At 37.4% G+C, this 27,049-nt stretch overlaps 1 protein-coding gene across 1 annotated transcript in view; it reads right to left on the reverse strand.

Annotated features, from left to right (window-relative positions):
• The window catches only part of PTPRO (protein tyrosine phosphatase, receptor type O), a 241,577-nt gene that overhangs the window by 200,329 nt on the left and 14,199 nt on the right, over window positions 1-27,049 (reverse strand).

Below are 27,049 nucleotides of genomic sequence, written 5' to 3' on the forward strand. Positions count from 1 at the left end.
GAGGAGTTAAAAACATGCTTTTTGAGTTGCAGTAGGTAAAACACAAGAAGTAGTAAAGAAGACATGAGAAAGGACAGAAGGTCAAACTACTGTAAACAGTACAGGAATCCAACCCAGTTAGCAATATCTGGAAGGGCAGTATAAAGTCTAATTCCTTTTAGATTGGGGAACCCTGTCGAATCTAAACCCTTCTCTTACCCTTCTCTCTGCTTTGTCTTAAACTCTGACTCCACTGAAATCCTTCCATTTGTTTTGCCCAAAGGATAAAAATGAGTATTTACAGCACGGCACTCCTAGTAACCAAAAGCAGAGTTTGGTAGCAAGATCCGGGCTTGTCATTTTCCATAGGGAGGTCTTTTTACTTTCTGCAACAGCCACGGAAGCTTGAGAAAGTGGAGTTTGTGTGCTTGCCTCTTATCTGGTGGAACCTGGGCTCAGGAGGATGAGCTTGAAGTGATTCTCACTATCTAGGGATTTACTCAGCTACTTGAAGCTATTCTGAGTTGTATTGAGTTTAATTTAATGAGTTTTCCTTAAAGGTCTTTATTTTTAGTGTAAATGTATTATTTGGATAAAATACAACTTCCGCCTGCTCCCAGTTACCTAAGAGAAAGTCTCGCTATTTTAGAATATATATGTTAAAATAGCTTTTCAGTTATTTTCAAATGATTCCCTTCCCTCTTAAGCAAAAGAAAAACCATGTGTCAGTGAGCAAATTTTTGAATTCTGGAGGACCTGAATCCATTTCAATCAGTAATAGTCAAAACTCTTAATTTTTGAAAACTAAGCTTGCTACACTTTTGTTTGAAATTCACTTACAAAAACTGAATAGTCATGTGGATTGGTCAGATTTCATGGAAGAGTTGATGAAACAAAGAAGGTGAAAAGACCAAGGTGCCCAGAATCTAAGGTTCCTCAAGACTCCCATTGGATGGTAAGAGACTGTGTCCAGTGTAGAAAAAGCAGTAGAGTCAAAATCAGATTCAGAACTCTTAGCAAATATAGAAGCCAATGATCAAAGTGAGGCAGAGTGAGGACATAGCTTAACTATGAATAGGCAAATGAGTCAAGTTCGGAGGAAAAAAAGATTAAAAAAGAGAAGGGTCAAAATGCCAAAGTCAAGAGATTTAGCAATCAACCCATTAAAAATGGCATAGTTTCTGGAATCCAGGCTCAAAGTCTCTAACTGTAATGTCCACCTGACATTCTTTTGACTTTTTACTATGTGGTGTATTTTGTAGAGAAAGAAGCCAAGAAAACACTTTTGGTATTAGAAGAGCAAAATATGGCTTGTCAGTTTCTTTAAAGGGCACGTTCATATTGTTCAATGAATGGGACCAGTGATTCTGATATTCAAGAGTATGGCTCAGCAATACTAGTATGTAACACTCTGTTGCAGAACAAAATTATTCAGCCTTTTCTTACTCAGCCAAATGTATACAGACGCTGCAAAAATTCGGAGAAAGTTTGGGAGCAGGTATCCAGCGTTGTTGCTAAGACTTAATAAGTCCTGCAAATCATCCCACCTCCATCCCTGTCAAACAACAATAACTCCCCTGTAAGTTTAATTACAGTCAGGAACTTGGATGGCAGGGCTGGTGTGTGGAATATGTTTCTCTCCTAATGCAGGGGCTCCTTGACAGAGCACTGCTTTGACCTGCTATGATATAGTAATAAAACCTCCTGCAATTACAATGAAATAGACAGAACATTGATAAATGAGGTTTTGGAATAAAGCATTTAGTTACCCCCAGAAATCAATTACAGTAAACTTTTCCAGAAAATCCACCTGACATTCTTTTGAGAGTTTTTACTATACGATTTATTTTGTAGAGAGAGAAGGCAAGAAAACACTTTTTCCATCTGGGAAATGTACCAATTCTATAATGATAAATATTCACAAAGGTACCAATGACCTCTATCTTTTACACACGCTTGGAAGTTTATCCTGTCCCTGGGTGTGACTTGGGTCATATTTACACTATTATGCTCTGGAGTAAAGCTTCAAAAATGTCTTAATATGTCATAAGACCCAGACCATCTTGTGATTTTTATGTAGATCATGTTTTTACTTCTGTGTTGTAAAATGGTTAATTGTCAGTGTTGGCCAGAATTATGAAAATGTAGATTTAACAAGTGAGCCATAAGTTAAATGAATAGTTTTCCACCATCATCCTAATTTAGCTGCACCTTGTTTCTTTGATTTATGTGTTGTTATATGATAATTTTTCATGTGCATAAAATTCTGAAGCCACCAAATATCTATGAGTTTACAAATTCCATCATAAAAGGAACACTTGGAGTTTTAGTAAAACTGGTAAAATGAACATTATGTCTGTGCAAATCTTTTAACCCCCCTGTTTAAGGAAAATTTAAATGAACAATGACAGCATTTGTTTGCAGAGTCTTAAGTCCATCACAATTATTTTTTGTTGTGTCTGACTGAGCTAGGTTTTGAACTATGAATGCTCTTACTTATGTAGTTTGAGTCACATTCTTTTTTTGTTAATCAGATCCAGCAACTGACATATTTAGCTTCTCATCAAATAAAGCTTCTAAATTTTGTGATTTTTTAATTTGCTTTGCTGATCTGCTGTTATTAAGTCACACCTTCCCCATTTTGTGTTTATTCTCTTGGTAGATTCTTGGACCCAAGCACAAGATCTTACGCATATCCTTGACAACTTTCATCCCATTTTCAGCCTATAGCTCTGGCCTATTTGAATCTTTTTTGAACTCAGATTGTCACCACACATATTCATTATCTTTTAAGTATAGGCAAGTTGAAGGAGGTGCGTTTAATTTGTAGCCCAGCCAGTGTTACACAGCTGTTCTTTGAAAAATAGACCATGATTAAACACCATGTGGAGGAGAGGTAATTACTTTCTTTTGTCCCTGGAGAAGATTGTTTCAGTCTTGCAAAACTAAGATATTGAGGAAGCTCAAGGAATTAATATTCTAAATATTTGCTTTCATTCTATATTAATTTCAAACTTTATCCCATACAGAAACTAAGCTCTGGTTTGTTTTGTTAAGAGTGCCAATTTTCCTCCCTAGACATACTCAAGGTCAGCATAGAAATTAAATTTCCACCATCTTGAATTTATAGCTTATTCCTCCTTGTAAGTTTCATTCCAATCACATTTTGCAAGGTGTCCCAAGTTAGTTTACACAATTAACTTTAGAAAGCTCAAGTAATAATAAAAATATCTGTTTTAAATGTTTCAATTGAAAACATTTTGGTACACAGGTTTAACTTTTCCAATGTGAAATTAGAAAACTCTGTATATGTTAGTCCATAATAATGAGAATACTTAACTCCAATTTACATGTTTTTAAAGTTTCATGTAATTTATTAGCCCCATTGAACATACATGTCACAGTGTCATTTGTTTGGAACCAGAATTTGTGTTATAGTTTAAGTCTCTTTTAGATTAGGAGATTATTCCTTTTGGTGCATTGGTTTTTGTTTTACTGGACCTAGTTCCTGGTTCCCAACTCATTTTCTAGTGAACTCTAAAACTTTATAAACTATATATCATAGAATAAAGGGCATGTGAAATAAGATACATTAACCTGATAAAATGCTCTGTAAATATCACATATTTCCTATTCGTTGTTTGCTTTGTAAAGGCCCGACCCATTCTGAGTAAATCTAACAGAAGACAATACCTAGAAAATATTTAGAGACATTTAAGCATAACTGAACTTTGAATACTGGAATTACACTGTATTTGTAAAATAACGTAAAAGTAAATATGACACTATTGTACAAAACCTGACACCTCATTCTGATGCATATGGCCGAGAATGATTCATATAAACTCAGTACCCCAATCTGTACTTACTACCTAACCAGGGTTACACTTCATTTTGCATCATTTTCTCAGGAATAGCTGGTAGCTTTTGCAGTTTCTGGTGAATCTGGAATGCTTCAGACTCTGATTTTCAGGGATGCTTCAGAAGCTTGGTGAATGGAATGCAATGGCAACGCAAGCTCCAGTAACAGGAATATCGAAGAGTCCTTATAAGTGGGGTCCATGGGATTGTTTGTACTCATAGGTTGTGCTGTTCCAGAGGAGCTTGGCATAAGAATAGGAATAATGAAAGGAGAGCTATTCTCCTCCACATGGAGGTCTGATTTCATGGTGAATATTAGAGGCCATATAGTATAAAAGCATAACATCTACATGGTGACAAACTTCAAAGATATTTTTTTTTTTTACATTTGCCAAACATCTGAAAAACTAATTTAATGTTTTAACCCACTCATTCCTTTAATCATGTGTGCTCTTCAGCAAAGCCAGATGCACTGATGAATACTATTGATTTATTTGATAGATCAAAATAAGCTTTTATTCCTATGGCAGATTCAAAGTTCACTAGCAAAATCTCTTGCTAGTGAACTTTGACCAAACAGGCACCATTCTTCTGTTAAGACGAGTTTCTGAAGCAAGTTCTGAATACTGAACTACTTACTAAATTTTTAGCATATATTCCCTGTATTGGTATACACTTTTAATGTATAAGTATATGTTTCAAGTTAAAATATATGTATCTGACTAAATAGATCATAAATTCTTTAAATTCCAATAGTTTATTAATTATTAGAGTTTAGTTAATTTATTGTTGTTCCTGAAATACTACTTTGGGGAAATAGTTGGAACAAGAAATTCCCCATTTTTCTTTGTCATGGATATTCATTACAGCTATACATCATTTGTGGGGTTTTTTTCCTGCACCCACAGCATTTGGAAATTCCCTGGGACAATGCGCCACTGCAGTAACCACAGCCACAGCAGTGACAACACCAGATCCTTAACCTGCTGAGCCACAAGGGGACTCCTTTTTAAGTTCTTTGATAATGGATACAAAGTGTATCACAATATGCTTTGAAAATGTCTCTTCCATGCAGTAACCAGAGGTCTTCAATCATTGGCCTTAGGTCACTCTTCCTGTATTCTTATATTTTCTGAGCATGGACTACTTGTCAGACACTATTCTGGGTGCAGAGAAGAAAACAGTGAGTCACATTGATAAATTCCTTCCCTGATGACACTCATATTCTAATGTAAATACAGAAGAAAAAAAAATGCTTCCAGTTTGCGATACGTTTTATGAAGAATATTCACATAATGCTGGTGATTTTAAAAAAGTGAAATAGAAGGAGGGCCCACTTTTGACATGTGTAGTCAGGAACAAACTCTTTGAACATATTGGTATTTTATTTTATTTTATTTTATTTTATTTTATTTTATTTTATTATTTTATCTATTTTTGGCTGCACCCACAGCATGCAGAAGTTTCCAGGCCAGGGATCAAACCTACACCATAGCAGTGACAATGCCAGATTCTTAATCTGCTGAGTCACCAGGGAACTTCTGCATACGTTGGTTTTTAAATGGAGTCTTGAAAAACAAAGAATTAAAAGCTTAACCTCTTGAAGAGTTGAAGAATATCTGAGGCACAGGAAATAGGAAGACTCTAAGGAAAATGCTGGGGGAATTCTAGAAACTATTTAATGACAGTGTGCTTGAAGTCAGGGGGCTGTCCAAGATGTGGTTAGGAAGTGGGGAAAGAACCCTTTGAGCTAACATGAGGGTTTCGGCAGTGATGCCGGATACAGAGTGAATATGAGAAAAGCAAACAAAACTCAGTTCCAGTAAATCAACAAAAACAAACTGAAAAAATATGATTAAAAGAATCCACTCACAATAGCAACCAAAACTTTTTAATATTTGTGAATAAATCTAGTATTCAAAATTAATAAAACAGTAACAAAGGGCTGGAAAGAAAGCCTGCATAAATGGAAAGATACATATATGTTCAGACATGGATGAGAATCCATTTTATTATAAAGGTTAATTATGCTGCCCCAGCCTCCCAAATCTGTCCATTAAAATACAATTTACCTCTGGTGGCCTCTGAGGTTATGGACTTTTTCTTTCAGAAATAGCAGGTTGGCTCTTCTGGAAAATACATGATGTTCTTGTACCTTACTTATAACAGACGGGCTTTGCAGTCTAGCCCAATTTCAAGTGAGGTTTTATCTTGCAGAATTAGACCAAATTCTGGGATGCACCTAAAATTCAACTTTCAGTGCACATGTGCATAAACTGTACATAATGATCGCATTCCACGTATATCAGGAAGGAGGAAAGGGTCTTTTGGAAGATTCACGTAAACTGAGTATAAACTCTCTGGCAGATGTAACTAGAACTGAACAGAAGTTCTGGCAGTGACAAACCTTCCATGTTGGCCTGGGATTTGTACCCGCCGCTGACAACTTCTGTTCTCATTTTATCAGCCACATCTGTGACATAAACCAACAGGTAGAAGATACCGACAATAATGTGAGACAGAAAGCACATTAGATCCACAGATGGGAAACTTGGATTTTTCATTCTGTCTTTGGTTTAACTGCCATGGGAACTTGGACAAATCATTTAGCATTGGGCTTCTTTCATTTATGCAACTTGGAAACTGGATTCCCCAAGACCCCACAGCCTGGCTGAGCAGATTTGACTGTCTGCGGCAGGAAGAAAGCCAGGTTCATGATTTAAGGACCGTCTGAAATGTTTGGGGGCTTGGGGGAGGAGGTGGGTGGAGAAGCGAAGTTGCATAATTATCTCCACCAAGGTCAGAGAAGTTGGACTTTAGGATGGATGGACTGTCTTCATTGAAAGATGTCTACAACTGTTCACTTTCCTTTGCATGGAGCAACCCACAAAGAACAGCTGCTGATGTGAAAATATTTTCTTAATGTTCATTTCTATTTCATTGAAGCCATTTGGCATACTGAACGGAATCAGTCAAGTCACTCCACGTGCCAAGCAAGAGGGCGAGGACAGGTTGAGTGGAACTCCCTTGAGCACACGCTGAAACAATCACCCCCAGCCATCAGCTGTTGACAGTGGCAGTCAGGATAAGCTGGCGTGTCGTAATTAGTGATGGAGAGGCACAGTTTCAACTAACACGTTCTATTATTAGTGTACTTCAGCAGCAGCGCTGCTGAGAGAACAAAGGCAATAGCTTGTCGGCCTCGAGTGAATTACTTGAGACAGCAGGACCTGTTTACACTCCATACTAGGCAAGTGTTGGTACCACGAGTGCTGCACAAAACTGCTGTCACCAAGGTGACAGCCACCCCCGCAGTGACCACCTAGAGGGATAAACAGTCGAGTGAAGGCAACCAGGAAGCTGAAAACAGCGCTTATCCACAGCCCTGACAGTGACTCCTGAAACCTCTCTAACCAAAACCACACCCTCTACCTGTCTAATGTTGTACAGAAAAAAGGATAAGAATAAGAGAAAATGGATGATTTAAAAAAATAATCATAGAGGAAAGATGTGAAAAAGAAAAAGAACATTTTTGAGCAACCACAGTGTTTAAGATGTAAAGATGGATTATCTTAGTTCATCATCACAGAAGAAAGAAGGAACTGTTTTTTTCAGAGAGGTTTTAAGTACTTTCTTAGGGTGACAAAGAAGATAAAACATGTTGTTAGATAAAAGCCTAGTAAACATTCTGCTATACCATCCACCTAGTAAAGGTGGAAGAAAGAGGGGAAAGAGAACGATGTCTCAGAGAAGGAAGTGCTGCTTCATTTCTAGTTAATACTATTGAACAGGCATAAATGTTAGAGGAGAATAAACCCTGAGGCTCAGAGGTACCCATTTTTCCCTATATGAGCAATATTACGTATCACTGGAATAAAAAAAAAAACCAGCAAACATGAAATATTTTTTCATCTTTATTAATGGAGCAACTAAGATCAAAAATTAAAATTTGGAGTGAGTTTGCACAGAATAGAGAGGAAAACTGGGAAATATCATTCACTTCTTAAAAGTGCCTCTAGAAAATGCATGCATTTGGAACATTTCTTTCTCCAAGGCAGAGTCACATGCATGCAATATTATTCTGTGTAAAATTCAAAATAAAATGGTTATCATGTACCATGATTTCTCTAGACATGTTCCATTGATTTCATTTAAATTTCCTTTGGCTGCTTAGAATTCTAAATTTTAATTTTATTTTAGTCCCTATTAACATCTATCAAATTTTGATCCTAAAAACACAAAAGGCTACTTATTAATTCAATGAGTCTCTGAGCAAAATTTTCGCTTATAACAATATCAGGCAAGGCTCCAGTCACAACTTATGCCTGTCATTTTCTGTAATTAAAAGTACACAGTCATATTTATGCATTCTGCCTCCTAGCAGCTGCAGTTAGATTAACTGTGAACAAAGAAAACATTTTGACACAGTTAATTATATGGCAGTTCTCCTTTGGTAGCAAATACCAGCTACCTCCTCAAATGAATAAAAGCACGTTTTTGTTATTTTTCTTTTACATAATAATATAAATAGCCATGCAAAACTTTGGTTTCCACTTACAAAGAGTTCTTATCTAAATACTTCAGCCTAATAAACATTCAACTATTTGGTAACTTTTAATGAAGACACATGCTTTTCAGATTTAAAATATCTGACCAAAATGTTTTTTGGCAGGGCAAGATTTCAAGTGTTATTTTATTTATTCATTTTTTTAACTTCAGATGAAGGGAAAGATGAGAATAGGATTTAACTTCACTGTTGCAACTGATTAAAGATTGCAAATAAACTCCTACATGCTTTGTCGTGGATTTGAGGGCAATGCAGCTTCTCTTCTGGGGAAAAGTCTTAACCAAGCAATATATGTTCATATTGAAAATGTTTCTTTAATAGTGAGAACTAAAATTGCCCAGAAAGCATTGGGCTCTTCCTGGGCAAAAAAGGGAGATTCATGGCCAAGTTACCTAAGACCGTGAATGCACAGGGACATCAGTGGGAGGAGGAAAGTACAGTTAGTTTCTTACATAAAACCCAAATCGAACTATGACTAGTGGTGGAAAAGCTCATTTCTGGTCAGGAGGAGGAGAGAGTTGGAAGTGAAACACTGAGAACTGCAGAACAGATACTCAACTCAACCTATAAAAGGTCCATCTGTTAGGAGGCAAAGAGAAATATCACCAACATGAGTCACAGTTGCCCTGGTTTCTAAATTTGTCTTGTTTTTTTCAATTTTTCAATTTTTTTTCTTTTGCTTTTTAGGGCTGCACTTGTGGCATATGGAGGTTCCCAGGCTAGGGGACAGATCGGAGCTGTAGCTGCTGGCCTATACCACAGCCACAGCAACAAGGCATCCTTTAACTCACTGAGTGAGGTCAGGAATTGAACCTGTGTCCTTATGGGTACTAGTTGGGTTGGTTACCACTGAGCCATAACAGGAACTCCTCTAAATTTTTTTTTAATCTGTATGCTTCTCTCTTCCTTTCTTTCTCCCTTCAGCGTCCCTCTCCTAAATTCCTTTATTACTTAGACTTTCAAAAATAATAGAATTTTATTATTCTATTTATAGAATAAAAAATATTCTAAAGTATAGAGTAAAGGAAAATAGATTAGGGAAAATAGGTGGCCAAGTGGAGTGGTTGTGCTGGTAGCCACATACAGAGAGGATCTGGGGTCTTTAGAGACTCCTTCATAAAGTTTGATTAAAACATACAACAATGTACTGAAATTTACTCAGTGGTGATAGAAATGGGCTTTGAGGTTCAGTCCATTTGCATACTTACTTCTTTTCTTTGAGCCTTGTTTTGCTCATTTGCAAAATGGAAGTCACCCTACTTGTCTCATAGAGCTGTTATGAGTATTCAGGAAGACAATGCATTTTATTTTATTTTATTTTATTTTTATTTTATTTTATTTTATTTTATTTTGTTTTTGCTTTTTTTTAGGGGCACGCCTGTGGCATATGGAAGTTCCCAGGCTAGGGGTTGAATTGGAGTTGCAGCTGCCGGCCTGCGCCACAGCCACAGCGGGATCTGAGCTTTGTCTGCGACCTTTACCACAGCTCACAGGAACGCCAGATCCTTAACCCAATCTTTATCCCTGGAGTTAAGGCCAGGGATCGAACACACAACTTCATGGATCCTAGTCAGGTTTTTTTCCATTAGGCCATGATGGGAACTCCAAGCCTATGCATTTTAGGCACTTTAAGTGATCCCTCTTGTTATGATTCAGTAGTAAATAAGCACACACTTTACAACAGAAGAAAAATGAACTTCTTGTCACCCCTTATAGTCAAATGAATGCTTGTAATTCTTTAGATGAGTGAAACTACTTAAACTTGAAAAACTTTTAGCTTTATGATGTGTGCATGTATGTCGGCGGGGATGCATCTATGACTTAATGGAACTGTAACCTCCATATAGATAGGAGTATTTAGGTGATTGTCTGGAAAATGAGTTATTATGTGTGAGAAAACACATTGATGATGATGCAGAAATCATACCATGCTGAAAGAAGACAACTTCTTCAAAAAATTCCTCAGGAAATAGCTAATGGGTATTTATTCCTAATGCATACATGTTCTGGATGACTGGCGGGAATCTACTACACAGAGAAACTCTTCCATGTGGATTCATCACTAACATAAATGAAGGTCACTAAACCTGGCTATATAAGCTATTCTTTCAATTCATGTGCAGCAAAGCTGAGTCACATTCCTCTATCTTTTTTTTTTTTTTTTTTTTTTTTTTGCTATTTCTTGGGCTGCTCCCATGGCATATGGAGGTTCCCAGGCTAGGGGTCCAATCGGAGCTGTAGCCACCAGCCTACGCCAGAGCCACAGCAACGCAGATCCAAGCCGCGTCTGCAACCTACACCACAGCTCACAGCAACGCCGGATCGTTAACCCACTGAGCAAGGGCAGGGACCGAACCCCGCAACCTCATGGTTCCTAGTCGGATTCGTTAACCACTGCACCACGACGGGAACTCCCACATTCCTCTATCTTTACAATGACCTAAGCAGTACAACTTCATAGTGGCAGAGGACACCCATATTCCCATTGGATTTTCACATTTCTGAAAACCCATCCCTTACTTCTCCATCCTTGGTATTCACTTCACTGAAAACAGTGGCTTCTGTAGTTACCAACCATGAACAGTTCCTAACTTTTTCTAAAAAATGGCACTCAATTTATAGAGAATTGAAGTAGGCAGCTAGACATTCTCATATGAAGTGAAGTAGGGCAGAAAGAGAAAGACAAATACCATATGATATCATTACATGTGGAAACTAAAATACAGCACAAATAAACCTACCTACAAAACTGAAATGGACTCACAGATATAAAGAACAGACTTGTGGTTGTCAAGGGGGTTGGGGGGGGAGTTGGATGGACTGGAGTTTGGAGTTAGTAAATGCAATCTATTATATTTAGAATGGATAAACAACAAAGTCCTACTGTATAGCACAGGGAACTATATCTAATCTCTTGGGATAGACCTGATGGAAAATAATATTAAAAAGTGTGTGTGTGTGTATATATATAGTCACTATATAAAGAGTGTGTGTGTGTGTGTGTGTGTGTGTGTGTGTGTATAGTCTCTGAGTCACTCTGCTGTACACTAGAAATTGACACAACATTGTAAATCAACTATACTTAAAAAAAAAAAAAAAGAATTGATGTAGCTGGTCAAGTGGAATAAGCCCTGTAACACACTATCCTTGTTGTATCCATTAGCAGAGCTACATGCTGGGCTTAGACCCCATCAAGGTGCTGCACTGGACGAGAGCCAAGGCCCAAGACAACAGGATGCTTCCTGAGGCATATCTACAAGGAGAGGTCTCCTTTGGCTTCCTCTCTTCCTATAGAGCAGAGACACTGAGACACAGTGCAATTCGCATTCTCTTTTAGTGTGTAGAGCATGCACAATAATTTGCAAATGACAAGTTGCCTCTGAGGTTATTTAGTAAGGAAAGTTTCAGTATCTATAGAGCTGGTGAAATAGGAGTGGTTGCACAGGATGGGAAAATATACTTTGGGAAGGAGAGAATCTCTTAAGTGAACAAAGTTTTTTTTTTTTTCATTAAATCTATATGTTACAAGTGTACAGAGCCTCAACTCGAACCAGTTTAAGAACAATAGGGATTTATTTTCTTTTGTATTGGGGAAATCCAGTGAGGCATGGCTGGATCCAGGTACTTAAATAATATGATCAAAAATGTTTTAAAAAGTAATTTTACTTCCCTCTCTGTTGGCTTCATTATGTTAAGTTTCCTCTAGGGGTAGAAAACTGGCCCAGAGAGCTAAATGCTTTTGCATCCTTTTATCTCCTGATTTCAGGAAAGTCTATGTCCCTTTGCCCCTATAATATTTATTTATTGATTTATTTAATTTTTATCTTCTTAGGGCCACACCCATGGCATATGGAGGTTCCCAGACTGGGGGCTGAATCAGAGCTGTGGCCACCGGCCTACTCCACAGCCTTAGCAACTTGGGATCTGAGCCGCATCTGTGACCTGCACCACAGCTCATGGCAATGCCGGATCCTTAACCCACTGAGCGAGGCCAGGGATCGAACCTGCATCCTCATGGATGCTAGTCAGGTTGTTAACTGCTGAGCCACTAAGGGAACACCTGTGGCCCTGTAATCTTGAAAAGAGAATAACCTGATTCTCTCTCCTTGGTTCATGTGCCTACTTCTGCCAATTTTTGTGTCCAAGGATATTGGATACCCTGATTGTGCAGCCTTATGTGTAACCTTATAATGGCGGTGGAAGTCTTGCTGACAGTCCCACCAGAATTACTTGGACTAGAGAAGGAACACTTCCCCAAAGAAAGAAGATAGTATGAGAAAAAGAATGTGTATATATATGTGTGTGTATGTATATATATGTGTGTGTGTATATGTGTGTATATATATGACTGGGTCATTATGCTGTACAGCAGAAATTGACCTAGCCCTATAAATAAGCTATACTCTAATAAAAATAAAATTAAAAAATAAAAAAAGAAATAAGATGCATATTTATGACAGATTTCGAATTATTGATTGGAATAAATCATTTGTAAAGGAAATGCTTGACTTGGGAAGTTTATGGGTCCAAAAGTTGGTTCAAGATAACTTTTGCTTTTATTTCCAGAGTGATTCTGAAGCCAAATCATTAGTCTGTACCTGGGGGACTGCAACATTTAAGGAAACTATTTTGTCAGGTTTTCAAATCCAGACACTTTGAAGGTCACAGTTTCTGCAAGTCCCTCACACAGTTTATTCTCTGCGAGCAACCCATTGCCGCCAGGAATTTCTCAAGTTTTCATTTTGTATTTCAAGGCCATGGTAATGAAGGAAAAGGAAAAAAGAAATCCAGGAGCTTGCTTCTAAAATCTCATAGGCTAAGGGATCCAGTGCCGAAGTTGTCACAGTGAGCATAAGAATGCCAAGCCTTGCAGCTCCGTGGGCCAAGTTCTGTTCCAGCCACATGTCTATAGCCTCGATTGCTATCAATGGGAGTTGTGTATGTGTGGGAACTGAGGACAGAAGTTGGCTGTGTATAAATAGCTTTGCAAGAGTGAAAATCTCTTCTTGTGTGTCTGGTACAACAGAGGTAGTCTTTTGCAGTTAGTGGCTGCTTCTCCCTCTAATAAAGTCACCAGGCAGTTTCAAGAAATCCTGTATCAGAATATTTGAAGGCAATTATTTCATTTAAAAGATTCTGGTCAGGGAATAGAGAACAGTACTACCCCAAATTTCTCTCATTTTCCACTAACAAACTCAAACCAGATTTAACAATTATTTGCAAAACTGGCCTTCACCATTCCCTTGGCTGAGCTGTTGATCTGCTAATTGACAGATGTGCAGTTAACTGGGGTTTGGGGGATGGGGAGAGTCAATATGTTCATTAAGGGGCTAGAATGTTATCTAGAGCAAAAGTTTTCATTCATGCGAGTTGACAAGGCAACAGAACTGCTGTTACAGAGGGTCTTCTGGGTGAACGGGGCTCTGACCCTGCCAGGCAGGACACATGGGAAGGATCCCAGGGCCACTTGGTTATCTGCCATTCTGCCAGCAGCCCTGGTCTGGCAGTCAGCACACTGACATTAGTCTGAGCCATCTTCCAGACTCAGATGAAAATTTCTTTCACAGCAGTTAAGGATACACTACCTTTTAGAAATAGGAGATCTCTCCAAGATTTTCATATGAAATATTCTAGCCTATGAAAGTTATAGGTAGATGATATTCAAATCCCTATCCAATCATAGTTCTAAACTCATATCTAAGTGGTTTCTAGGCATCTTTACATGGATATCCCATTTACATCTTAAATTCATCAAACTCCTAACTTTTATCTCACTTTGCCATGAAGTAGAAAATTTCTACTATGGACTCTTAGTTAACAGTGGCCATCTTTAATCTACTAATTCCAGTAAAAAAACAAAAACAAAAAAAACTGGTAGTAGAGAATGTCCATTGACAGATGATTAGCTTAGGAAGATGTAGATATACACAATGGAATACTACTCAGCCATAAAAAAGTACAAAATAATGCCATTTGCAGCAATGGGGATGGAACTAGAGACTCTCATACTGAGTGAAATAAGTCAGAAAGAGAAGGACAAATACCATATGATATCACTCATATCTGGTATCAGCACAATGAACCTTTCCACAGAAAAGAAAATCATGGACTTGGAGAATAGACTTGTGGTTGCCTGGGGGGAGGGGGAGGGAGTGGGAGGGATTGGGAGCTTGGGGTTAACAGATGCAAACTATTGCTCTTGGAATGGATTTACAATGAGATCCTGCTGTGTAGCACTGAGAACTATGTCTAGATACTTACATCGCAGCACAATAATGGGAGAAAAAATTATGTATACATGTATGTATAACTGGGTCCCCATGCTGTACAATGGAAAAAAAAATACGGGTAGTAAATTCCAATTTCTCTCATTTCCTTATAATCACACCTTCTCAGTCTAAACTCTATTACATATCTCCATTCTATGCCCTTATATTGGTCCCCTGCTCCTGCCTCACAGAATGGATTAGATTGCAGATGCTAACCCCACCAACACCTGAGCTTGAATCCCATTTTTGTCATCTCTTTGAGGGGCACTTATTTTGGAGGGTGTGTCTATCTAAGCTTAATTTCCTATCTATGAAATGGAGATGACATCTACTTCACCAGGGCTGATTAGCAGGGTTTAAATTAGGTCATATATGTAAAGTCTCAGCATGATTGCTGACACCTAATAAAATTCTGGCAAATGGTAGCTGGTGTGAAGCAGAGACATCATCCTTTCTTGTTAAGAATTTTGTAGCAATCTCCCTGCATACAGACTTGCCCCTTCTCTATTTACTGCACATACTGCTGCTAGAATAAACTTTCTAAAATGCAAATCCTTTTATATTATTCATCCAAAATATTCTGTATGATACGAAAGTCCCTGTGTCACTTACCTATCTATTTATGCCATTTCAAACTATACCACTTCTTTGTCTAACATCTTACCAATTGGTGCACTATCCATTTATCCATCCATCCAATTGGAAAACTAGTGTTTATCACTTAAAGACCCATCTTAGAACTGTCTCTGAAATTTCCCCTGATCCCACTCCAAGTAGAGTTGGCTCCTTCCTTAATTGCATCACTGTTTTGTAAAGCACAAAATTTATATATTCCTATAATAGGTTTAATTGAACTAAATTGTAAATTGTAATGGTCTTATTTGTTCATAAATCTGTTTTTCTAATCAGACTCTTCTGTGGTCTTCAAGATTCCTTGAAGAAGAGACTGCCATTAAGAGGGTATCCTAATCATTGTTTTCCCCCAAGAGTTTAGTACAGTGTTATATCAATTTTTTATTGTTACCATAACAAATTTCTACAAAGTTAGAAACTTAAAACAATGCAAATTTATTATCTTATAATCCTACAGGTCATAAATCTGGTATGTGTCTCACTGGCCTGAAATCAAGGTGTTGGCAGGGCTTCCTTTCTAGAGGCTCTAAGAGAAAAATCTTTGGGTTCACTCAAGTGGTTGGCAGAATTGAATTCTTTGTGGTTGTAGGACAGAGGTCCTTATTTCTTTGCTGGCTGTAAGCTGAGGACTGTTTCCAGATTCTAGAGTCTAGCTGCACACTTTGGCTTGTGCTCCCACTTCCTTCATCATCAAAGCCAGGAATGACAGATTCTCTCTGAGTGCATCCTGAGCTATTTCTCTAGCTCCTTCTCCCAGGTTTAAGGATTCATATAATTTGATTGATCCCAAATGGAAATTCCAGGATAATCTCAGTATTGTGGGATCTTTAATCTTAATCACACCTTCAAAGTCTCCTTTGTCATATAAAGTAAAGTATTTATAGGTTCCAAGTTTAGGGTGTAGGCATCTTTGGGAGACCATTATTCTATCTATTAAAAGGGCTTAGCATATTTTAAGTTATCAGTAAATAGTACATTGAGTGACAAAATAAATGCATGCAACAGTATTTAGAACTTTAGACTTAAAATTAGGCAAATTTTATAGGATCATAGATAAATTAGACAATTTGATATTCTTATCTGATTAATTCTTTATAACATTTAATAGAAATACTAGATATTATGTTTTCTAGACCTTTGCCTTTCCATGGAAGCATGCAAATGAACCATAGCCAAATAAACCAAATGAATCTTCACAACCCCTGCTTTACCATAAATCATAAACATTATTAGTAAAGGCTATGTAAAGCCATCAAGAATCTCTTGCTCTGTCCTTTCTGTGACTTGTTACAGACAGATTTATCATTTGTATGAAGCTATTATGAACTTACACTTTTATTCTGAAAGTATTAGAGTGTCTATATGTGCCAAACTTTGTGAAAGGTGGTAGATAAAGAGTGGTAAATAAAACATGGTCTGTCCCTTACAAGGCTTACAGAGTAATGGAGAGACAGATAAAGTAATTATACCTGTAGGAAGTACAAATAGGAAAGAACAGATTTGAAGATACAAAGATCTTACAGGCATATTATACTCTAAGTTTTTCCTCAAAAAGTTAGTATTACAGCCTGGTCAGGAATGCACGTGTATTGGCAAAAATTGCCACTACAATGTAATTAAACCAATAATGGATGTATCTTCAGGTTACATGATGCATGAAGGAGAAAGAAATATGTCATACTTGGAAAGCACCTGGAATGGTTTCAAAGAAGAAGAAATTTTAAGTTGTGTCTTGAGGAATAAACAGGAGTTTTCTGGATGGACATAGAAGGATGGAATGGAGAGGTGCTCTAGGGAAAAGGGAAAAACTTAAGCACTTCTCCCTGTTCAGAAGGAGAAAGGGTCGGGAATGGTCTGTGGATAAAGGGTCATCTTAATCAGAATGGAGGATGAATATGCCTTGTTGAGCTAAGGGGAGGGCATGGAAGAAAGGAATTGTCCAGGCAGAGAGAACGGCATATACAATAGACTAGGGGATGGTGAGAATGAGTATCAAGGATACTGAGGTATTTGGAAAAGTTCAGAATGATCATAGTATAAAAAGTGAAGAATGGGGAAGAAATGTGCTAGAGGAGTAGTACCAGATCAGGAAAGGAGGCTGAGCTTATGTAGGAGTACGGATTTCCTCCAAAGAACCATGGAAAGCCATTTCTGAGTTTTAAATTGAGAAGTGAGATGACAGAATTTCATCTTGTATTATCCTTTGATTAACTGAATTAACAGTAATTCCCCCACCTTCCACGCTGGACCTCCTCTATTCTTGCTATATCTAAACCTTCTTCCATTGATCATCTTATTTCTCTTTTTTTTCCACAATAAAGAGAACATGCAGGAATTTTGGGAAAGATTGGCGGATGTTCTTCAAGTCTACAAAAATCACTCCTGAGAGAAGCATTGAACTTGTCTGGGATCAATAGCAGATTGGGTTGAGCGGAGTTTCCCCCAAACTCCTTCTGTCTCTGGCAAGTTGTGGACAATTTCTATGGCTCTGCATCTGATAGAGAGAGAAGTGAACCACCAGACATAAAGACGAGGCAGGTGTACCATTACCATATCCAAGTTGGGTGTGTAATGGGAGAAATAAAATAACACATAAAGGCATTTTGAAAATTTCAGTAAAAAAGGAGATCTGAAAAAAAAGCTCCTGGAGGCAGAGGTCTATGGGTTAGGGTTTGTTTTTAGTGGTAGTACATTTATGACAGCCAATTACTGATAAATGGGAAGAAAACCTTAGCAGGTACAAAGGCTTAACATTCAGAACATAGATTTGAGGATGTGGACACTTTATATGTTTGTAGGAGAAGACAGAGTCATTAAAGCCTAAAAGGCTTTAAAAAAGGAAAAGAAAAAGAAAAAAGAAAGCAAAACTTAGGAAACTAAAATCCAATATACTAGAAAGAAAGATAGTCAGGCACCAGAGAAATGAGACCTAGCATATCTGTACAAGTTTCTGATTCACTTTGTTCTGAAAGAATAAATAGCTGGAGGAATTCTGAAAATTTAAGAGAGGGGTTCTAAACTGGACCACAAAAGACCCCTTTCTATGTCCTTGTTCTTCGTGAATTCTCTAGTGCCTCCCTGATATAAAGACAAAAGGGAAACAGAAGGGCCTTGAGAGCGTCTTCACAGGTAGTAACTTTTCTTTTTTTTTTTTTTTTTTTTTTATAGGCAGTAACTTTTCTTTGTGTAGTTAGTCTATAAAATAACTGACACAGGTGATTAAATTTCTTGTTCTGAGATATAAACAAGATGCATGCTAGATTTAAGAAGATATTAATACCCTGCACAAAACTCAAAACGGTGTACTTTCTGATGCTTTAAGGTATATATTCCAATGATTTACATAGGAGAAAAAAGAAAGGAAGAAGGAAGAAAGGACTGTCTCTACATAGAGTGTAATAAGAGCATAGACCAGAGAGTTAAGAGGGAAAGTTGGGGTAAGAAGAGAAATTGTAGGAAGATGGGAGGATAGGAGGCTGGTGGGTATACACGGCTGGAATCACTGTATTCCTCTGTGCCCCCAAACTGTTTAGCACCCCGTGGAAATCACGTCCAATTTCAACCTTGGGATGTGATGTGGGTAATGATGAACTGGCCCTTGGTGCCATGAGCTGCGGAATTCTTCCTGAGCAGGGACATTGCATCAAAGCATTCCAGGATTTATCATGAAGGTATGGTGCCATGGAAGTGAGAGGTTGGTATGTTAGGCCATCTGGTGAAATGCAACTCGTCAATCTCCCAGATGGTTTGTGAAAAGAGAGAGACTTGATATTGAACTGAGATCAGCATATGAAAAGAGCCATGAAATCACAAACTTAAAATGCATTTTCTCTATATAGTAGTTTGACTAAGGAAATATTATATGAATTTTATATGATAGGAAAAATCACATATAAACATTTTAATTTATAATATGGAACCATTTCAACAACATATACCACGTTTGCTCTCACCTCTTCTAATAGGTGTTTTATTAATCTTCAGTTACTGAGTTAGGAGGCAGAAATAGATATTATTTTCATTGATTTATTTGACTATATCCAAGTTTGATAAGACTTCTGTAGGAGGTATAGTAGAATTTGTTTACTGTTTGGAAAAGCATGCTCTAAAAAGTCAGTGTCATGCTTGTGAAATATATATTACTTGAAGATGATCTGCTCTTTGAACTTAAATTTCTAGGTAAATGTATTTTAGAGTCATTTGATTATCCTCACTGGGCATTCTGGAAATGATATAATCAGCAGGCATTATACTCACAGTATCTCATAGTATCCATGTTCCCGTAATTCTGGGACTTTTCTTTTTTTGTCTTTTTTTGTCTTTTTAGGGCCCCACCCACTGGCATATGGAAGTTCCCAGGCTAGGGGTCTAATTGTAGCTGTAGCCACTGGCTACACCACAGCCACAGCAACACCAGATCCTTAAAGCACTGAGCGAGGCCAGGAATCAAACCTGTGTCCTCATGGGTGCTAGTCAGATTTGTTTCCACTGAGCCACGATGGGAACTCCTAAATCTGGGATTTTTAACATTAACAATGTTCAAAAGTGGAAATGTTGAAATGATGTAAATTTCTTCTTCTTCTTCTTTTTGTTTTTGTTTTTTTCAGGGCCACATCTGCAGCATATGGAAGTTCCCAGGTTAGGGATTGAATTGGAGCTGCAGCTGCCGGCCTACACCACAGCCACAGCAACGCAGAATCCGAGCCATGTTTGTGACCTACACTACAGCTCATGCAACCCTGGATCCTTAACCCACTGAGCGACGCCAAGGATCAAAACTTCATCCTCATGGAGCCTAGTCAGATTCATTTCTGCTGCTCCACAGCAGAGGAACTCCTATATAGTTCCTCTTATTTTCCATTTTTTTCAAGACATAAATCCTACTTTTTATATTTACCTTCTATTTTTGTTACGACATGATAATGATTAGGTAAACTCACACACAAATTCTTTAAGCTAGGCTGTGTTTATAAAAACAATTAAGCTTATTTAAAAAAATAATCGTGAGTTCATGTAATATCCCTACTTATTTTGGAAATCTAATGTAAAATACAAAAACTTTAGAGATAAATAGAGCTTTTAATAATTCTTAATATCTCAACCTCTGAGGAATTTATAAATAAATACCTGAGACAGAATATCGAGTATAAATAAACTTGGACCTTGTATCAATTTTTACCTTTGTTTAACATGTCAGACTTTTATAAAGGTCATAACATAGAATGCTTTTAACATGGGCTTTATCTTCATAATTATGGTGCCTTTGTTTTTTAAAAACCTTCCAGTGTGCTGCTAAGCATTTGATCATTTCACCGCCCACTAGTTTATTCAGCTTGACTAGAAAGTGGACAAGGTAAATAAGGGGAGGATCAAATTAGGTAAGTAATTAATTCTTGCTACTGATGGGGGTTGTGGGGAAGGGACATCCAAGTTTCTGTCTAAATGGAAATCACACATGCTTGAAGAATTAATGGGACAGGAATTCCAGAAGTCCATAGGCTTACAGCTGACAAACTCCAAGGAGAAAACAAAACAAAATAAAACTAAACACAAGCTTGACCCACTAAGAAAGCCTTGGTTATCAAGGGGATGGAAATTTTTGTGTGCATCGGGGAAGGTGTTGGGGTTGGTAGGGGTAGTACCTGGTGGGATGGGGGAGAAGTCTAATAGGGAACCATGGGGCCCGGAAGGGCAGAGGTGGTACCACAGGAACTGGAATCCCATCACTAATGCCCCACTAGACAGTCTGAGAAACACCAAATGGGCACTTTACAAGATGAAGACAGATGCCTCATGTGCCTTTATAATTGGAATTACTATTGTAAATATGAACCCATGTATACATACAGATGAGTGAAACCAAAGGAGACTGTGAATGCTTAGCACAGTATTAAGCATACAGTTGTTGCTCAGTAAATGTTCATTGAAGGAATGAATGAATTATTGCTGAATACATACAAAAGAAGACTAGTTGATCATAGAAATACTATATGAATAGAATGCTTGGCAATATTATATGTATGAAGTTGGGTGAAAAATCAGTTTTTTGGTGCCATGCTGGTAAATGCGAAAATTCCTGGGCCAGGGATTGAGCCCACACCACAGCAGTGACAACACCAGATCCTCAACCCACCAGGACACCAGAGAACTCTGAAAAATCACTTTTTTATGGGAATGATTTGATCAGTAGATAAAAGGTAGAGTTGATGTGAAAATATTTTGCCATTAGACATAAACATTTAATAAACTTTAAATAAACATTCTATTCATATAGTAAAGCTATGATTATAGGAGACCACAGGTTAACTTGAGTATGGCAAACTTTACTTTTTAATAAGAAAAAGAATATATTATTGTATTAATTATAGCCCTTCAAGATACACACATGGACAGTTACATATAAATGTGGGGGGAAAAAAAACCACCACTATACCGGAGCAAATGAAATAGACAATGAAATTATTTTTAATAAAATAATATCTTATATTTAAATTGTATCTTACAGTTTACAAAGTGCTTTCACAGATTATCTCATTTAGGCTGCACTGTAATCCCATGAGTGGAAGTGATTATGATTCTGATTTTTACAGAGAGGGGATGTGACTAAGATTGTGGGCAACCGGTCTTTCCTTTACACTGCCTTGTTTCATTGATAACACCACATGTTTTTCATCAAATACGAGATTTTCTGTAACCTGAGGCATATCCTACATGTTATTAAATGGCTATCAAAACGTAGAAAATATGCTCATTCAAAAATTCTCCGCAGCTGTCATTTTGCTTCAAAGTGACAGAAATCTATAAAAGCAATACACCTTTAATAATAGCACAGCACATTTTTGTCATGAGCAGTTTGTGCCTTCAAGAATTATCATGAAACAGATTGAGAGCTAAATATGAAATGTTGAGCTCTCCAGTTAAAGCAGAAACCTCATTTCATTCAGATCAACTCTATAGACAGACGAAGCAGAAGAAACGGCTGAACAACTATTAGATGTTTTTCATCATAGTAGTATGCTTCCATGCTCAAGTTTCAGAAAATGTATGGAGTGGATGGTATGGCATAGTCTGTTTGGCTGATAACTTTTTTTTCCTTTTTTCTTTCTTTCTTTTTTTTTTTTTTTTTTTTTTTTTTTTTGCTTTTTAGGGCTACACCAGTGACATATGATGGTTCCCAGGCTAGGGGTCCAATCGGAGCTACAGCTGCTGGCCTACACCAGAGCCACAGCAACGCAGGATCCAAGCTGTGTCTGCGACCTACACCACAGCTCTCAGTGACGCTGGATCCTTAACCCACTGAGCGAGGTCAGGGATCAAACCTGCAGCCTCATGGTTCCTAGCCAGATTCGTTTCCTCGCCACAACGGGAAATCCTGGCTAATAACTTCTCAGCAGGACATAGTCTAGAGGGGTAATAATCATATTCTGGTGCCTTCTCTCTGTAGAAATATTGTCATTTTAATAATTTTCATATTAAGTTTAGCATCTCAAAAAATTTTTAAAAGGAAAAATAACATACCCTTGGGCAAATGAAGTAAGCTCCTTAAAATTGTGTTAACAGTTAATGTTGTTCTTCAATATCTTTTTTCAGATACTCTAGTAAATTAAATAAAAAGGAGAGAGGAACAAACACAACTCTTAGCTTCAGGTATTCTTTTTCCTTGAAAAACAAATTCCTCGGCAGTCAGATATGTAATAATGGGCCTCTTGGGGAGGTAATTTTTTATTCAACTTGACATGCAAGTTATGAGTAATTAATTATGTCTTCTGTTTACACTTTGTCAGATAAGAGCATTAAACAGAAGAGCTGAGAGGAACACAGAACACTGCCATTAATCTGTTTAATTTGCAAATCTAATGCAATCAAAAGGAAGACATTAGTGTTAAAATTGTTTTTGTCCAGGTGGTATCTCTCATGGAGGAAAAAGCCTATCTGAGGTGTGAATGTCGTATAAAGGCAGCAAGTCACAGAATCCCACGCAGGCATCTAAAGCCAGGGCAAAAATGTTCCCTCGTGCTCATGGCATTGATTTGAAAGCTCTGGATGTACAAACACTGAAACCCTGGGCTCACGCATCAGCACATTCCACTCCTTTCAGCTCTGTGCAATTATCTAACAAAGCGCAGACACCACAGATCCATTCAAGTGAAGAAGGTGATAAACAAAGGCAGAAACCTGACACTTGCGAATTTACAGGAGTCCTCTGACAGTCAGCAGGCCTTGGTCTGGGAACGTGTGACTGATAGAAAAGAGAAACTGCTGGAAAAATTTCTGATGAACAGGAACCAATTGTCTCTAGGACTAACCCATACCCCGCTTCTCTTCAAAGGGCTGTCCCCCCTGAGGATTTAGAAAGTGATTCAGTCTCCTGTCTCAGGATATTTCTAGAGGAGGAGGAAGAGGCAGAAGTTGTAAGCTAATGGGGTAGGGACAGAAAAGCCATGCCAGAGTTTTCACACAAAACAGTATGGTATATGTACCACATCTTCTTAATCCATTCATCTGTTGATGGATATTTAGGTTGTTCCTTGGCTTTTGTTAACAGGGCTGCAATGAAGATGTGCTACACATATACAATGGAATACTACTCAGCCATAAAAAAGAACAAAATAATGCCATTTGCAGCAACATGGATGGAACTAGAGGTTCTCATACTAAGTGAAATAAGAAAGAGAAAGACAAATAATCATACTGTATCACTTACATGTGGAATCTAAAATATGACACAGTTAAACCTATCTACAAAACAGAAACAAACTCACAGATGCAGAGATCAAACTTGTGGTTGCCAAGGGAGAGGGAGGAGGAAGTGGGATGAACTGGGAGTTTGGGGTTGGTAGATTCAAACTATCACATTTAGAATGGATAAGCAATGAGGTCCTCCTCTGCAGCACCGGGAACTATATTCAATCTCTTGGGATAGAACATGATGGAAAATAGTATGAGAAAAAGAATGTATATATATATATGTGTATATATATATATATATGTATGACTGGGTCACAATGCTATACAGCAGAAATTGATACAATACTGTAAATCAACTATACTGTAATAAAAACAAAATTAAAAAAACAGTATGGTATAGTGTGCCAAGATTCTATGGTCAAACAAAGGTTTCATTCTTAACTCCTCACTACTTTTCTGAAACACAGTTTCTCCATTATTTAAGTGATGATAATGATACTGAGGATTATATAGAGTTGGAATGAGATCATGCATGGAAAACCCTTGGGACAGCCCCTCTAAATGGTAGCCACCCAATATTGTATAGTGATCATCAGTGTCATCACCATCATTTTCAGATAGACAGGGAGGTTTGGAAGATACTGTATCCATGTTTCCTTTGGGAAACACACTGTCTACCAATGGAGCGCTATTGCTAGTTTGTTCATTGATTGCTAAGTTGGTAGGATGTTTATGTGAATAATAAAGAGGGCTAGATCCTTTATTTAGTTTTGGCTAGCAAAATGGAATTTGAACTCACAGTTTTAAATAAAGTATAAAACTGTAGAAGAAATTTTACATGTATGGGGTAATACGCATGTGAATAATAATTACTATAATCAACATGGCAGTTTTTTAGTCACATGCAGAGGATGTAAATTTGAAAGGATGCTGACAGTTACAACATGTCTCTAAAAAAAAAAAAACCCATTTATTTTCCTTTTATCTCTAAGGGTGCATACAGATTAATGCCTAAACAACATGATCCAGGGGAATTTAAGTCTAGGGACTAATTTACTCAACTACCCAAGCAACAGAGGATTATTTTATCTAATTAAGACAGAGCACACGTATTTAGAATTAAGCATTTGCATTTAACAGCAAATTCAGAATTATAAAAGCAATTAAAGCTAAAATGAGGTGTGATCATTTTTTTTCCTGCACACCACCGAGCTGAGCTAAAGCTCATTTTTAATGTTTTGCCTTTGTAGCACTAATGAACAGAAGGTTGTGAATAGAAGTTTAGGGCTGGGCAAAACCACCTTTTCTACCTCATTTCACTATGTTTTACTCAACCGTCCTAAACAGGATTCACATTTTCTCACATGCCTACCTCTATGCCTCTGTTTCTCCAATCTGGAATGTTTTCTTTAACCTAGTCTATCTGAACTTCAACAGACAAGATTCAGATCAAAATTTGCCTTCCTTCATGAAACCAAGCCTCCTTCAAGCCTTAATGTGCTCTCCTTTATCTGAAGAAAAAGGCATTTGGCTGAATAGAGTTGTCTGTCTCACTCATTTGCAAGTTAACATATTATAACTTCAGGCTTCTCTTAAGGCTAGTTAAGTCATATATGCATAGCCCTTTTCTTTGTAAGATATTTGTGTTATTTTCCCTTAAATTACAGACTTTCTGAGGGTATAACTTTGTTTTGGACTCTTAAAAATGATGAATACAGCCCTTACCTTATATGTCCAATTTAATACTGTTTGATGACTGACTGGTTGAAATACTTAAACACTTATTCACCTTCATATATCCACCCTTCATCTCCCCTGTTTTACTCAAGCCTCCTAAGTTCATTTTACAACTCCCTATTCCATTCTAATTATTTATAATATTTCCAGATACGTTACTTAATAATTACTAAAAGAGTGGAAGAATGACGTTACTCCATCAAAATATTTTGTCCTTACCTCCCACAATGATAATTTCCATGACTTCACATTTAACTGATTCTACAAAAAGTCATTAAAATGTTGTCTTTAACATTGATCCTATGGGAATTATGAATGGGAATGCCTTAGCATTTGGTCCTTTCCAGAATTCAATAGATAAATCTCATAAGAACATAATTCAATATGCAGTCGTCTTCATAATGCATTTGAGTTTGCAGCTAATAATGTTTTATTGAGGTCCTTCTGTATTTTCCTGATTTTTTTCGCATTTGCTTAGAGTACCTCACTCTCCCCCCAAGTATGATTGTCTTTCAGATACAATCCTAATCAGAAAGAGGCTATATCTGTCAACCAGTCAGTTAAAAGATTTGGCAGCATGCCAGGCACAAACAAAATAACAAAAGAAGATAAAACAAACGAAATAAAATTTTCCTTAAGTTTTTTCTTTGAGAAAATTCTAGCTTTATAGGAAGATGCAAAGAAATGTACAGGAAGGTCCCAGGCACCCTTCACCCTGCCTCCTTCAATGTTGATATTTTGCATATCAAAACAAGTAAATATCCCAAAGAAGGAAATATCAAACTATGAAATTCGCATTGGTACTTTCCATAGAATTTATTCAGATTTCACCAGTGACTATACACCCATTCGTGTGTGTCTATGTGCAGATCTACCCACTAGGATCACATGGGTCAGGTAACAACCACCACAAACAAGATCCACAACTGTTCCATTATCACAAGGCACATCCATGCTGCCCCTTCATAACCATGTACACCTCCTCCTCTCTCCATCCAGTCTCTAATCCTTGGCAATCATGAATTTGATCTCCATTTCCATAATTTTGTTATTTCCATAATTTGTTATAGAATTGGAATATATATATAGTCTACCACCTTTTGAGATTTGCTTTTTTCATTCAGCATAATTTTCCTGAGGTTCGTTCAAGTTGTTGTGTGCATCAATAATTTATTCCTTTTCATTGCTAAATTGTGTCACCTGGTGTGGGAATAGTCCTGTTTGTTTAACCATTCATTATTGAAGGGCATTTTGGTTAGTTTCAGTGTTTCGCTGACACAAACAAAGCTACTATAAATATTCCAGCACAGACTTT

This window comes from Sus scrofa, chromosome 5 (assembly GCF_000003025.6).
Source record: "Sus scrofa isolate TJ Tabasco breed Duroc chromosome 5, Sscrofa11.1, whole genome shotgun sequence".
NCBI lineage: Eukaryota > Metazoa > Chordata > Mammalia > Artiodactyla > Suidae > Sus > Sus scrofa.